General features: G+C 44.5%; 1 long non-coding RNA gene across 1 annotated transcript in view; it reads left to right on the top strand.

Moving 5' to 3' along the window:
- Positions 1–828: 828 nt before the first annotated feature.
- LOC311057546 overlaps positions 829–14,483 on the top strand; it is a 30,658-nt gene continuing 17,003 nt past the window's right edge. Inside the window, exon 1 of the long non-coding RNA XR_014601968.1 lies at positions 829–908. This is a non-coding gene — a long non-coding RNA (uncharacterized lncRNA). The remainder of the gene's footprint in view (positions 909–14,483) is intronic.

Raw genomic sequence — 14,483 nt, 5'->3', positions numbered from 1 at the left:
AAGCATGCTATTAGCTTAAGCTATGAGCACATTAGTGTTTGGCAGCAATAATAGAAGAAGCATTGGCTGCTGTAGCAGTGGTAAAAGTCAGCATCATAAGCAGACTCATCTCATATAGCACCACAATATCATAGAGCAGCGCACAAAGCAGTAGATGAGCAGTAGATGAGCAGCAGATGAGCAGCAGATGAAGCTCACAGCAGCTAGCAAAATGCATTGGTTCAGCAACCAAGAAAGACCTAGAGAATATGAAGCCGTATTTATAGGAACCTCTTTGCTCAAGCGTGAGCTGTGATTGGATAATGAGTGTGTGATGTAATGACCAGCTGGGCTGTGAATGGGGAATAGAAAGCTGATGTTCACATCAGCTGACTGACTGCTGGTTACAGCTTTGGCGTGCACGACTTCCGTGTCCTGCATGAACTAACGCTATGCTTCATTTCAGATAGTTTTCACATATTCTAATAATTTGAGAACAGATACTGTGTTGATAATGTAATTTACTGTATGTTTGATCCATAATAATCAACGTGAGAAAGTGAACCTACTCAAATGAACAGTATGTAGTATTTGAGAGAGAGAGAGAGAGAGAGAGAGAGAGAGAGAGAGAGAGAGAGAGAGAGAGAGAGAGAGAGAGTATGAATGACAGAATGAGTTGTGTGGTTGTTGAAAAAATGACTTCATTTGATTTTCATTTATTTTAATAATTTGAGAACAGATACTGTGTTGATAATGTAATTTACTGTATGTATAATCAACATGGGAAAGCTTACTCACTCACATTAAACTTCACGTGTGTTATTGTTGAGTTCATATTAATGTTGTGTTGATTTCAGCTCATGTTGCTCAGCTGTCCATCGTAGAAACCAGGCTCACTGCCAGTGAGACCCAAGTGGAGGGGATGAGCCGTACCGTAGTGCATTCTTTGAGGCCAGCGATTGGCTGAGGTTTCTCCAGTCAATGTGGGAGGGATCAGATTAGCATTAGGGTGTGTCCCTTTTTGGACCATTTGCATGTCATTTACACATGACATGGTCAAAAGGTCCTGGGTTCGATCCCGGGCTTGTGCAAGGCCTACTTTACTTTAAACATAACACCAAGCACTACATGTTGTAATCACAAACATCTTAATAGTTTGTTGTACTGTAGACTGACATGGTCTACAGACCATAGACCATGTACTGTACGACATGGTCCGATCTACAATCTACACTGTATGACATAATGCTCATACCCCATTCATTAACACAGAGATGTTATTAAACACAAAACTATCCATGTCAACACGTCTTAATGTTCTAGGAGTCTCAACAGTTATAAGTGACTGCTGTTTGATCTAGCTGAAGAGGCAATTCATTGACCACAGTTTTGCACAACTTTAACATCCCAGATCGATCGAAATATTAATCCACTGTGCTGACTAATACACCATGACATTGGAGTACAAAAACGTTGCATTGTGAATAAGAACGTAATCACATTGTGGTTGCACTGTAATGCAACCATGTGCTATAAAGATGTAATCACAGGGCTACCTGCTTGATGTACTATAATTAAAAGTGCATTCAGGTCTATGAATTGAGTGCTAACATTTTATGTAAACATATAACAGGACAACGGTGAAACAGTAAGCACAGCGCTGCAGGGACTCGAACCCTGTTCCCAGCAGAAACCAGGAGTACCTACTACCAGTGCTTTTTTGCCATGTTCACACCATGCCCTTACTTGCATGAAAATGTATGAAAAGATATGAATAACCTGGCTTTACCCACACAGCTTTCCTTTAGTAAAGCTGTAATCACACTATACAATAGCATAGTGATTCTCAGATTTTATATAGTATAAAAATCAGCTAGCCACTATAAACCCTATATACATCATCTATTTGAAAATAGCCAATCTATACAAGCTCACCCCTCACAGGTGGTTAAATGTCTGAAAATACCCATGAACATGAATGCAATATATCAATAGAAAAAAATCATGTGTAAACAAAAAACATGAATTAAGGAAACACTGATGATAGTGAAAATCTGAAAGACACGTTTTGTTTAATGACTATATACTGTGTACAGATTAACGTGACGTTTGGACAAAATCTGTAGGAGTACTGTCAAAAAAATTGTTTTGCAAAAAGCGGCCTCCTGGTGGCGCTATAACAGGCCCATGTGTTTCGCTGCGATCATGCCAACGGTCCTGGAGATTAGCTGGTCACAGACAGACGATAATAAGACAATAATATGAATGCTGTTAGGGTTTTTTCTCTGTGCCTTTACACCAATGAAAAATTGTTCATTAAGTTATGTGTTCAAGTGAAAAACCCAACGAGTTCAGATATTGTTATAGGAGGAAACCAAAGGAATGCAATGTCCAGGCAGATCAGTTTATAATTATAAAAGCCAATTATTTATTAATATTCAATTAAGTAATGTCCAGTATAAGATGAACTTAAGCTAATACAGAATGAATGTAAGAGATCAAATGGTACAACCTGAAGTACAGCAAATACAGCGAATCAGCATACAACAGCAAGAGCTCTGATGGAAAACGAATTGTCCCTCTTCACAAGTATATCGGTAAGGAAGGGCGAGAAGTCTTACATACCGATTTCTAAACTACAGAGCGTATATATACAGTCCATGAACACAGAGTAAACATTGATGATAATGGGAGGTGACAATCAGGTCTGTTGATGAGTGGTAGATGTTCCATGATGCCCTTGACTTGGCGCGTGCAAGACGCCCCCTTTCAGCACGAGTGTAGACAGAGGGAGGGGGACTTCTTGGTTTTCTTTGCTGAAAAACAACTTTATGCCTAGGTCTGGGGTTTTCTTTCAGTAGCATGATATCCTGTCGTTATCTGATTTATGATCTTTTGATTGTTTCTGTGTTTTTCCTCTGGGGTTTTCATTTTCTTTCGTTCACCCACTGTGTACTTTATGAGAGGTTACTGACAGGTGTTCTGAAAATATGTTTAGTTAAGTTTCCGACCGGGTCACCCCCTATGTACTTTATGCTGCTGTGTACATCAGGGACATCCATCATTTATGATTTCTATGCCTGACACTATGTACTTAAGGCTACTGTGTACACCAGGGATGATTTCTGTGCCTAGTGGTATTTTTCCAATCCATGATTAATGTAAAGAACCTTTTGAGTGGCTTTATGACTTTGTACCTATATGAACTTAATACCTGTATGAACGTGCTTAAACGAACTTGATACCTATATGAACTTAATACCTGTAAGAACCCACTGAACTTAATTCCTCTATGAACCCAATGAACTTAATACTTGTATGTATTTCTATTTAGAGTGTTTTAGTAATTCTTATTTTATGTAAAAGTAAAGCTATGTTGTAAAAGTAGAACTATGATGTATTATTCTGCATTATGCATTATTTCTCAACAATTCCCTCTTCTCACCTGGTCTAACCCAGGTGAACACGCAAAGCTTTGAGGGGATCCTCCGTGGTCTCAGGAATACCCAGTTGAGTACTCAAAGCATCGAGGGGGTCGTCATAGAGGGGATCGTCTTCGGTGTCAGGGTTAGGGTACAAGTCAGGACACTCTCCTAGCAGAGGGGCCCGCCTCACAGGAAAGAAGTCAGGGGAACAATGATCAAGGTATACAGTGCAAATTTCTTCCACCACGCCATAATAGGAATCCTCAATGGGGGGCGTTACACATCGGCTGCTATGGCCACAAGGGGGATTGTCAATAATTTTACAATTGATAGGCGACTCTGTCTGCCTCTCTGTTACAACAGTTCGGAGATTGGGCATGCGATCAACATATATGGGTTCAATGAGCTCAATCTCTTCCTCAATCAGTGTAGAATTAACATGGTCCATGACATTAGAATAGCGAGGGGCAGTAGGCAACGGCATAGTAGAAATTTCGCGGTTCAAAGCAGAATACAACTCTCGTGGTTCCGTCTGCTGGATCAATTGGTAGGCAGGGGGTATCTCAGGGATTTTACCTGAAACCACCGTCTCGATCATCCTGATGCATAGTGCTCTAGCGCATGGAATGCAACAGCATCCACAGGTAACTATGATACCCATAAACACACCTATGGACATGAGCATGGATGCAACTATCCCTTTCCACTTGCCAAATTTTCTGTCAAACCAATCAGGGAATGGTCCTTCGCTAATGCCAGAATGCTCTTTTATCTCTACGGATAGAGCGCGGAGTCCGTCCAGGGCACGGGTCACTCTTCCATCAGGGGCTGTATTGTTGGGAATAAACACACAACACTGAGAAGACGGAAACATGGCGCACACACCTCCAGTGGCAGCCAACACATAATCTAATGCAATGCGATTTTGATAAGTCATGAGGGAGTTAGCGTGAAGTTCGGCTGCAATACCAGTGGTGATGTCCTTGGTGATGTTAGTAAGACGTTGTACATTAAAGTGGACATAGTTAAGACTGTCCACATTCGAATTGATGATACACCATGGGCAAACAATAGATGCAAATCCTGCTCCTACTTGATTTTGAAGTTTATACTCGTCAGGGACACCACAGGGAATTCCCAGGGCGTCCAAATATACCGGGCTGGGGCCATACAGATCAAAAGCATCCCTTTTTCTGCGTTTGAGAGCGTTGGTCTCAAACCTGTCGATCTTATTAATTAATTCATCGGCTGATACCTTGGTGACGGAAACAGGGGTTATCAGGGAGATTATGGCACAAGTGCCCGTCCATCCATCGGGCAGAACACCTAGTAAAGCCCTACCTCCGCAGTACCACCACACGTCTGCTCTGGCGACAGGGAACTGACTTGAATTTTGCCATTCTGTAACGTCAAGAGTTTCAATGCAATTATCAGGGTCTAGGTCTCCCATATACACCCCAGTAGTGGATTGTTGCCTGGTTATGCATGAGTGGTTAGCAACTACCGGAGAGAAGATTGGTGGTATACCTGCTGGAGGGGCGATGGGAAAAGCTTTTTCCAACTCCAAGCATTCTTTCTCTGGATTGTCCTGGCGATGGAGCTGTAAGAGACAATGCCTGGTTTTCGGTTCATAGGTGTAAACAGAAGGGGTTAGGATGAGATTTGGCCTGGGGCCTGAGCAGACAACACAATCAGAACCCTTCGTTCCATGTGATGCCACCATTTCCAACCAAGTGTTTGATTGAGCAAAACCTGTCTCAACTGTCTTTGCAATGCTATGAGGCATGTTATCCAGGAATACTTTCCCTTGTTTGAGAGTGGTTGGTGTGGTAGGAGGGGGTGGAGTAACTACCCTAAATAAGTCAGAAGAATAATGATGACCTTTAACGTAGGCTTTATGTATCAGTTCTGCCTCTTGTCGTTTGCTATAAGCCTTCCAAGTCTCAATCTTGATCTTAAACACACCAACCGGATAACCCGACTCGTAAGATCCCAACACATAGGTGTCAGTGTCAGAAAGTACAGCGTCGTATAAGTCTATCCATAGCGGGTTAATACCCGGACCGGCTAAATGACCGCTTTCTCGTCTTATGCTGAGTCTGGCTCCGAAACTTTTAGGCGTGGCCTTCTTCCACCGATCTCCTGAGTTATAGATCACATCGGACCAGTGATCACACATGCCCCACTTTTGGTCGTTGGACGCCCATTTCTTGTGACATACATACAGTTGCGCTTGGCTGTTCTTGACACATCTAGGGTTTATAATGCATTCATCTATTCTAATTGCACCACCTAGCTCCTCTGGAAAGTACAATGTCGGGCCTTCTACTTCCGCATATTGTACACTGCATCCAGAACATGGTATACGGGTCATTTCAGACATTCTTTTTTCTAGTATTGTAGTTACTGCGTCTATGAAGTTGTGAGGCTGTGGTGCGAGAGGGTCTTCAGCGTATTGCGGATTGGTCACGTTGTTAGTCGGGTGGTCAGTGGTGGAGTCAGTTGCGTCAGTCACGGGTGGTCGCGGTGAGGGGCCATAAACCTGGGAGGGAGATTTGGAACCTTCCATATTTCCTAGTTTAAACCATACGATGGGTAGGGTGATGGCAAGGGCTACGCAGAGGGTGACGAGCACCAGACGCTGTGGAGAACATAACATCTTCTTCCTATTTTTTGGTCTAGATCCTACTGGTAGGAACCTGCGGCGTCCTGGAGCATTTTGATAATGGGGGTCGATTGTGGACATGGTGCTTCCCTCAGGTGGGTTTGTCAGCAGGGCGCAAATTTACGGTAGAATTAACTGTAATGGGGCTGTTGTTTCTCACAATATGTGTAGTATTTCTTCTGCCAGATCAAGTAGGGATATTTCCCACATATAAAATTCTTCTAAATGGTCACAATCTCTGAACCCAGTGATATGATTGTGATAATCTATTCTCCACCGGGTATGCCAATACACATGGATTTTGGTTGTGTTTGGGTGTCGATTTACTACTGCCCTAAGAGGCATGCAACTACTTTTCGTTCTGTAATTTACCTTTACTGGATTTTGCAACAATTTTTTCCTATTTATATACTTCTATCACTTCTACTCATTATTATTATTATTAATATGTATATATATATATATATATATATATATATATATATATATATATTTTTTTTTTTTTTTTTTTTAAGTATTTTTTCTTTGTTTTTTTTTGTTAAGCAGCTTATCCTTATGAACCTTGGTCTGTAAGAGAGAAATGGTTATTAATTGATCATTTCGGATCTACGCCAGGACTTGAAGTATGCCTGTTAAAAGGAAAAATACAATGAACGTTTGTTAGACGCGAGAGAAATATAGGGCCAAAGATTCTTCTTCAAAATATAGGTCCAGGTCCCTGTTAAAAAGATTCCCGATTGCCTGTTCCCACTCCCCGTGGGTTGCCCAGATTTGTTCCTCTACCAAGGAATCCCAGATTATAACTTCAATACGCCAATTCCCACACTCATGAATGTATATACTACACTCTTGTGTGTCAAAGTTTTCAAGAGTTATTTTAGCCAAGAGAGGCATCGGTTACACAGATCGTAATTTTCAGTTGATCTGGATAGGACTTCAGTGCCTAACAATTTTGGAAAATAATGTAGTTAGGTAGGGAAAGAGAAAACAGTTAGACAGTTTGAGTATATACAGTTATATATGGGTGGACTCCTCCTTGCTGGCTGCTAGTCCCTTATGGCTCTCGGTTCCCTCCCACTTCTTCCTGCAGATGCGCCCCCTCAGGATCGTCCAGCCAACTGGTGATAATGTCCTCTCGGACTTGCGCCAGGGGCCTTTCCCCTGGAGCGTCTGCTGGTGCCAATTGAGTCAGATGGTACCAGGTGGAACCTTTTCCTTCTAGCTGTACAGAGTGAGAATTTTTGACAGTTACTTTGAAAGGACCCGTCCACCTAGGTTCTCCCCACTTCTTCTTTATCACTTTCAGGAAGACCCAGTCTGCAATGTGGATAGGTTTTCCAGCTAGTTGTTGATCGTCCCTCTTCTGGTGCACCTCCTCTCGTTTGAGTTGAGCCTGTTGGGAAATACACGCTGCCAATGTGATTAGAGCATTGTAGAACGAGGTGTGATTTATCCTTGACAAATCCACTTCGGTCCCCCTTACAGCTGCAGTAGCTGGGCCGGGGAAAGGGTAACCTCTGATCAACTCAAAAGGGGAGTACCCCGTGGTGCTATTCACAGAACTACGCAGAGATGCAAGGGCGATCGGGAGAGCCTCGGTCCAGCTCAATTTTGAGTCAACACATATCTTTTCTAGCTTCTCCTTAAGGGATCTGTTACACCGTTCCGTTTGACCCTGGGAAGAAGGCTTATAGACCGAACCGAACTTGTGGGTGATTCCCATGAATTTCTCCACTTTTTCTAGATGCTCATTCCGGAAATGTGAACCCGAGTCACTCCGTATTTTCTGGGGAAATCCATGATTAGGAATGTGGTGGTTAATCAAGTACTTGCAAACAACCTCGCTTGTCTCTCGTTTGCATGGTATGGCCTCCGGCCATTTTGAAAAGGAATCTGTCACAACTAGCATGTATCGGTAGCCCTTGTGCCTATTGTCCCGTCCCATGTCAGTGAAGTCTATGACTAATTCTAAGAATGGAGCATGGGGTACAGGATAATATCCCATTGCTGGTTTACCTGTTGGCTTGGCATTATACGCGTTACATATGTCGCAGTTGCTCAGTTGTTCCTTTACCATGTCTTTCAGATAGGGGTGCCACCACTGGGAGTCTAAGTTGTGCAAAGTCTGTGCTTTAGAGCAATGAGCTAGACCATGAGCTTCCTTGATAAAAATGTGAGCTAAACCAGCGGGCAAAACTACTCTTCCATCATGTGCTCTCCACAAACCTGTGTCTGACTTTGTTGCTCCCTTTTCTATCCATGCCTGCTGCTCGTAAACTCCTGCTTTTTCCTGCAGCGTGATTAGATCTTTTAACGTGCATGTGGGCAAGGTAGTTATTGGGGGGTTAGAGGTCATTATTAGCGCGGGACTCACATATTCTGCAGCCGTCTTTGCAGCTTTGTCTGCGGCGTGGTTGCCACGCGCTATCTCTGAACCTGCTTTGTCATGTCCTTTACATTTCATGATTGAAACTTTATTTGGCAGAGTGAGAGAGTGTGCCAAGTCTATAATTTCTTGTTGGTGCTTTACTGGGTTTCCGGCTGATGTAATAAAATTAGTTCTAAACCATTTGCCTAGTTCGTAGTGAACTGTCCCGTGTGCATAGGCTGAGTCAGTGTAGATATTAGCGTTCTTTCCCTCGGCTAAGGTGAGAGCAGTAGTCAGACCAACTATTTCTGCTTTCTGAGCGGAGGGGTTGGTTTCTATCTTACCTGATCCTATTGTCTCCCAACTGCCTGTATCTGTCTTGGTTACTACCGCATATCCTGCCTGTAGCCCTTTTTCATCGTCTCTGAAACAACATCCATCAGTGTAGTATGTGACTGTATCAGTGTGTGCAAGTTGTTCATTTTCTAGGTCAGGTCTGAGTTTCAAACCTGCTTCCGTCTTTTGGACACAATTGTGTGGTGGCAATGGATTCATGTGATCTGCCATGTTGACACCTTCGTGTGCATACTGTATGTTGGGTGCCAATAGAATTTTCTCCATACGTGACTGTTTGAGTGCTGTGAGTGTAAATGCCTTGGATTCGATGAAGGCTGTGATGCTATGCTCTGTGAGTATGGTGAGTGAGTGGCATTGGACTATGTGTGCAGTTCTCTTTATTGCCTCTGCCAGTCCTACTGCATAGCGTGTGCATGGAGGTTGACCTTGTTCGGCTTGCAAAAGTTTCGTCGAGTAGTACATTAGTACATTCCTCTCCCCCCTTTGTTTCTGAAACAACGCAGCATTCACTATCCCTGCTTTTTCAGAAACATCCAGAAAGAATGTCTTAGTGTAATCTGGGACACTAAGTTCTACACGAGAGTTCAATAATTGTTTCAACCGAACAAATTGCATTTCTGCAGCTGCTGTCCAATTGAGGGATACCTTGCCATTTTTCATGCCATGTTCGTTGATCATGGCCCTCAATAATGCTGTGCTGTCAACATAGGATGGTATGTACTGTCGTGAGTAATTTGTGAGACCCAGAAATGACATCATTTCTTTGACAGTCTCAGGTTTTTTATGACTAAGAATTGTAGTCAGCTGAGAGGGGCATAGAGAAGTGTGGCTGTGGCTGATTATTCTACCTAGGAATGAAACTCTCGGTCTGCAACATTGCAATTTGGATTTGGATACTTTGTATCCCATGTTGCAGAGGTGTTTGAGTAGAGAGGAAGTGACCGCGAGGCACACTTCCGCTGTAGGGCATGCCAAAATCAGGTCATCAACATACTGTATCAGACATACTTCCGGAGGAACTGTGAACGTGAGCAGTTGTTGTTTCAACACCTGGTTGAATAGACCTGGTGACAGGCGCATCCCTTGTGGGAGTCTCGTGTAACGATATTTCTTACCCTCAAAAGTGAAAGAAAATATGTCACGAAGTGACGGACACAAAGGTAAACAGAAGAATGCGTTCGAAAGGTCCACTGTGGTATATATAAAATGTGACGGCTTAAGTGCATTTATAGCTACATAAGGATTAGGGACTGGTGCCAGTGGAGTGGTAATTAATGCGTTGATTTTACGGAGATCATGCACTAAACGGTAAACACCAGGTTTACCTGCCTTGGGGACTGCCAGAACCGGAGTGTTCCAAATAGATGTACTAGGCTCCAACACTCCTGCCTGCAATAAGTCATTGACTATGTGACGTACGCCTAGCGTGGCCTCAGGTTTCATTTTGTACTGTGGAATGTAAACAGGGTCAGCTGTGTCAACAGAGAATGTGATGGGTGCAATATTACAGAAACCCACATCGTTCGCTCCTTGTGACCAGATATGACTAGGCAGCTGCTCGAGCATCGGCTTAGCTGACTCATGATCGTCTAATTCTCGGCCATGATATCGCTCTACATCGTGATATTCCAGTAACACTGTGTTATCTACAGCGGGGTATGTTATTTTGTAAGCTTGTTGTGAGACTGAGTGCATTAGCCGAGGATCATGAGTCATACACCAGTCTGTTGTTTCGTGTAACCTTTTTGTCATGGAACCTAATTCGCGGGCCTGATGGCCAGGGGACAAGAGTAAGGAAACATGTGGGACCGCATATGATGACAACTTGTACCAATCACAGAGTTCACTTGGTAAACAAACCTCAGCTACTACCCCCTCGGGGCCTACGTACATAACTGAGGAGGTTATTTTGTATGAAGTGCCCAGTAATCTTTTGTCATACTCCTCTTTATACACTTCCCCCTCCTCAGTCTGTTCCCTCAGATAATTTAGCGTAACATGAGGAGGATCCTGGGGCGCTACGTAGGGAGACAGATTGGATATCCATGATTTCCACTGCGTAAAAGCTGTCAGAATACCAACATGACCCACAGTGTGCGGTTGGAGAGCCCCCCAAAAAACTTCAGCTGGAAACGTCTGTTCGGTTGCTTTCTTATCCATCAGTGGCCACTGGCCGGTTATGTTGAGTCTGTCTGTACATTTAACAGATGTCCCGTCTGGAAAATTGATAGTGATGCCATCGGCGGTGCATAGAATGTTAGCACCCAATGCAAGCAATAAGTCTCTGCCCATGAGATTGACAGGGCATTCAGGAGAGTACATGAAGGCATGGGACAGCTGTTGCTTCCCAACTTCAGTCAGGAGAGGTTTGGTCAGTGGCATGGTTTGTGTTTGTCCTGAAAATCCCACCACGGGCATGCGAACGTCAGATAAGTCTTTTTGTGTGATTCCCACATTCAGTGTGGAGTAACGCGCTCCAGAATCAGCCATAAATGTTCTTATCTTCCCATCAACCCGAATGTGTAGGAGTGGCTCTGCCATTGCCGACTCCTGACTGGGAGTCTCTAGGCGCCCCTATGCGTTCTGTGGTGGCCACCCGTACACCACCGCACCCTGCAGTGGAGGCAAGGCTGCGGCATTGGGTGGTTGCTGCATGATCTGGTGCGTGCCATGCTGCACGCTCTGCTGAGGTTGCACACTCTGCTGCACGATCTGTTGTGGCTGCACGTATTGGTACTGCTGTGGCGGTAGGATGTAGTGAGTCAGTGGCTGAGTAGCTTGTGACATGTTTTGGCGAGGCTGGGCACCCTGTGAGTCATTGTTGTTATTCTGCTGTTTTGGCCTTCTGCAGTCTTTTGACATATGGCCATAAATGCCGCAGTTAAAGCATTTGCCGGGAAATTTCCGGTTTCTCTGATATCCCCCCTGGTATCCCTCGTTCCCCCCTCTGAATTCCCCCTCATTGTTGCCCCTATAAGGCTTGTACTGACCCCCGGGCTGCGCTGACTGTGAGCTGGTTTGCTGTGAGGCACCTTGAAACATCATTTTGTCTCCCTCTCCCTCCCCATCTGTTCCCCGTGGCTGCACCTCATCCTGTGGTGTGTGTGCGACTAATTGTTTGGCCGCCTTGTCCTTTTCTTTGTTTTTCTCTTTAGCTTTCTCCTCTGCCTCCTTCACCTGAGCTTTGAGTAGTCTAAGTTCGAGCTGTTTTTGCTTGCTATCCGAGACAGCCAATTTGTCATTGTGGCGTTTGAGGTGATGTTTAACATGTGTGGTCCAAATGTGCATTGGTTCGGCAACCAGTGTGGCTATGCCGTCCAATATTGTTTTGACGTCAGGAGGGAGTGCTGTGTAGACAGCCTGTTTATAGCAAATTCTGGACGTCTCACTATTTGTAGGGTGCTCGCCTGTGACATCAGACCATTCGTCTGTGGTGCGTTGAAGAAACGCATCAGGTGTCTCAGTCTTTCCTATGGTGAAAGCCAATGTCTTGCGTTTGCCTGGCCACATTTCTGTCATAATCAAGTACCATGTTGGCCTGTGCATGTACCATGGGTCGTCGTCATTAGCCATCAGTGTTCCTGCACGTCTATCTATTTCCTCCATTTGAGAGGCGCTAGTACAGGCCGCTGTGAGTTGGCGCATATCGCCCAAGCAAAGATCCATGCCGACTGTGAGTGAGCCTAATGCTCTATACCAACCAGCGTGACCATCAGTCATGTCAGGGAGCAATTTCTTTAGCTCGGTCATTTCTTTAATTTTCCATGGCTGATAGTCCTGGTGGGGGCCTCCCCCAATGCTAATGAGGGGCATCATGAGGTTTGGGGAAGGGGGTGCCTTTTTGCGAACAACTTGGTTACCTGGGGCATGTGGAGAGGCGTTTGCAGTGTGTGAATCAATGTGGACCCTATTTCTAAATGTCTGGTGAGCTGCACGTATGAACTGCCCTACCTCGTCTGTCTCTTCCGGAGAGCGTCTTTCCCTAATTTCCTGTTCCTGCCGTCTCTCATCCTGTTCCTCTCTATCTCTCTCTCTCTGTCTTTCTCTTATTTCCTCCTGGAGTTTTGCCATTTCCCGTCTTCTCTGTCCTTCTCTGGCTTCCTCCTGGAGTCTCAGTCTCTGCTGATCTCTCTGTCTCTGTACTTCCCTCTCATTTCTTCTATTCCTCTTTCTCTCTCTTTCTTTCTCTTCCTGTCTCGCTCTCTGTTCCTCCTCCCCCCAGGCTTCTATTAGCTCTGTGTCTGACTCTGATTCCCCAACGTCCTGACTATCCTGTCTGTCTTCCTCTTTGTACTGTCTCATGTCCTCCTCTTGGCACTGTCTCATATCCTCCCCCTGGTACTGTCTCATCTTGCGTAACTCTGCCTGTGTGAGCTGTGTGGGCCCTGTGTGGATGATTCTCCTCTCCCCCTGACCCGTCTCGCGCTCCTCGCTTGTGCACATGTCAGGACGTGTGTATTTAGAGAAGTGTGATGTAGGGCTGACGGGGCAAAACCTTGATGATTGTGGCTCCCTTTCTCTGCTGCTTAAGCCAATGTTCTGGGTTGTTTGAGTCAAATCTAGCATTATATTTCTCTCCCTGTCCCTATCTCTGGTCCCTTTGGTCCCCTCTACATCTAGCCATCCACCCTTTACCTCTATGACGGGAGCCTGCAGGTTTGTAACGGGGCCTGTATATGGGGGTGGCACCCCTTCAGGCAATGAAGGGTAGATAGGGGGTGTTGCAGGGGTGATGGTAACAGCGGGTGCAGGGGAAGACGCTGGAGGCGCGGTAGCCTCAACCTTTTTAGCAAGGATTTGCATGGCTGGGGGCGGAGCAGCGACCACTTTTTTCATACTGTCTATTTGTCCCTTGCGAGCGTTATGTGCATGGACCAAACTGTTAATAAGTGCTAGTCTCTGCTCTAAGCTCTCAGCCGTCTTTTTCAACTTTCTTTTTCCGGTGAATTTTGATGTTGTTTCCAATTGTTCCTGAGTCTCTCTTAGTTGTTTTGTCAAGGCTATTTGAGCACGCTTAATGCCCACCATTTCATCTCTGGGGTGTGAGTCTTGAGGACACTGTCCCGCAGCCTGCCATTCCTCTTTTAGTGACATTAACTGCTCTTTCTTTGTTTCTTTAGCTTTAGCGCCCGGTTCACATTCCAAACACTTTGCGACTAAATCCTCAAACAATTCACCCCAATTGGCCATGATTATGCTTTTGTTTTACGCTATGACTAACGTATTTTTATCGTCTAAGTATTAATTTTCCAGTGGCTCGAGTCTTTCGGTAGTTAATCAAATTTATTCAGTCTTCACACTAGAATACAATTTAGAAACGTACTCTCTGTTTGTGCTAGAATATTCTCAACCTATTTTTGTATGTCTTTACCTTGCAATAAATGATGGACTACTTAACTGTCTTGAGTTCAGCTTTTACGCTTATTTACTACAATTATTCTCCAAAGATGTTTAGTTCTAAATGGCTGATAACCCAGTGAGGCGGGAGGGATATCAGTGATTCCCCCTTCTTACTATCCGTGAGTCAAAAGCACATTTATCACTGCGGCCTTAAATGATGGTCAGGTCTAGTGAAAATCACCGATCTACAAGTTCCTAGAGTAGTGCTTCTCAATACAACAATTGTCCTTTTTCAGTACATCGAAGGTGTTGGAGATGGTTTAGAAAAACCCTCACCACTCGATGCTTT

Source organism: Gymnoscopelus microlampas, assembly GCF_963454915.1.
Source record: "Gymnoscopelus microlampas genome assembly, chromosome: 12".
NCBI classification, from domain to species: domain Eukaryota; kingdom Metazoa; phylum Chordata; class Actinopteri; order Myctophiformes; family Myctophidae; genus Gymnoscopelus; species Gymnoscopelus microlampas.
This window is presented reverse-complemented; position numbering and strand designations above follow the sequence as displayed.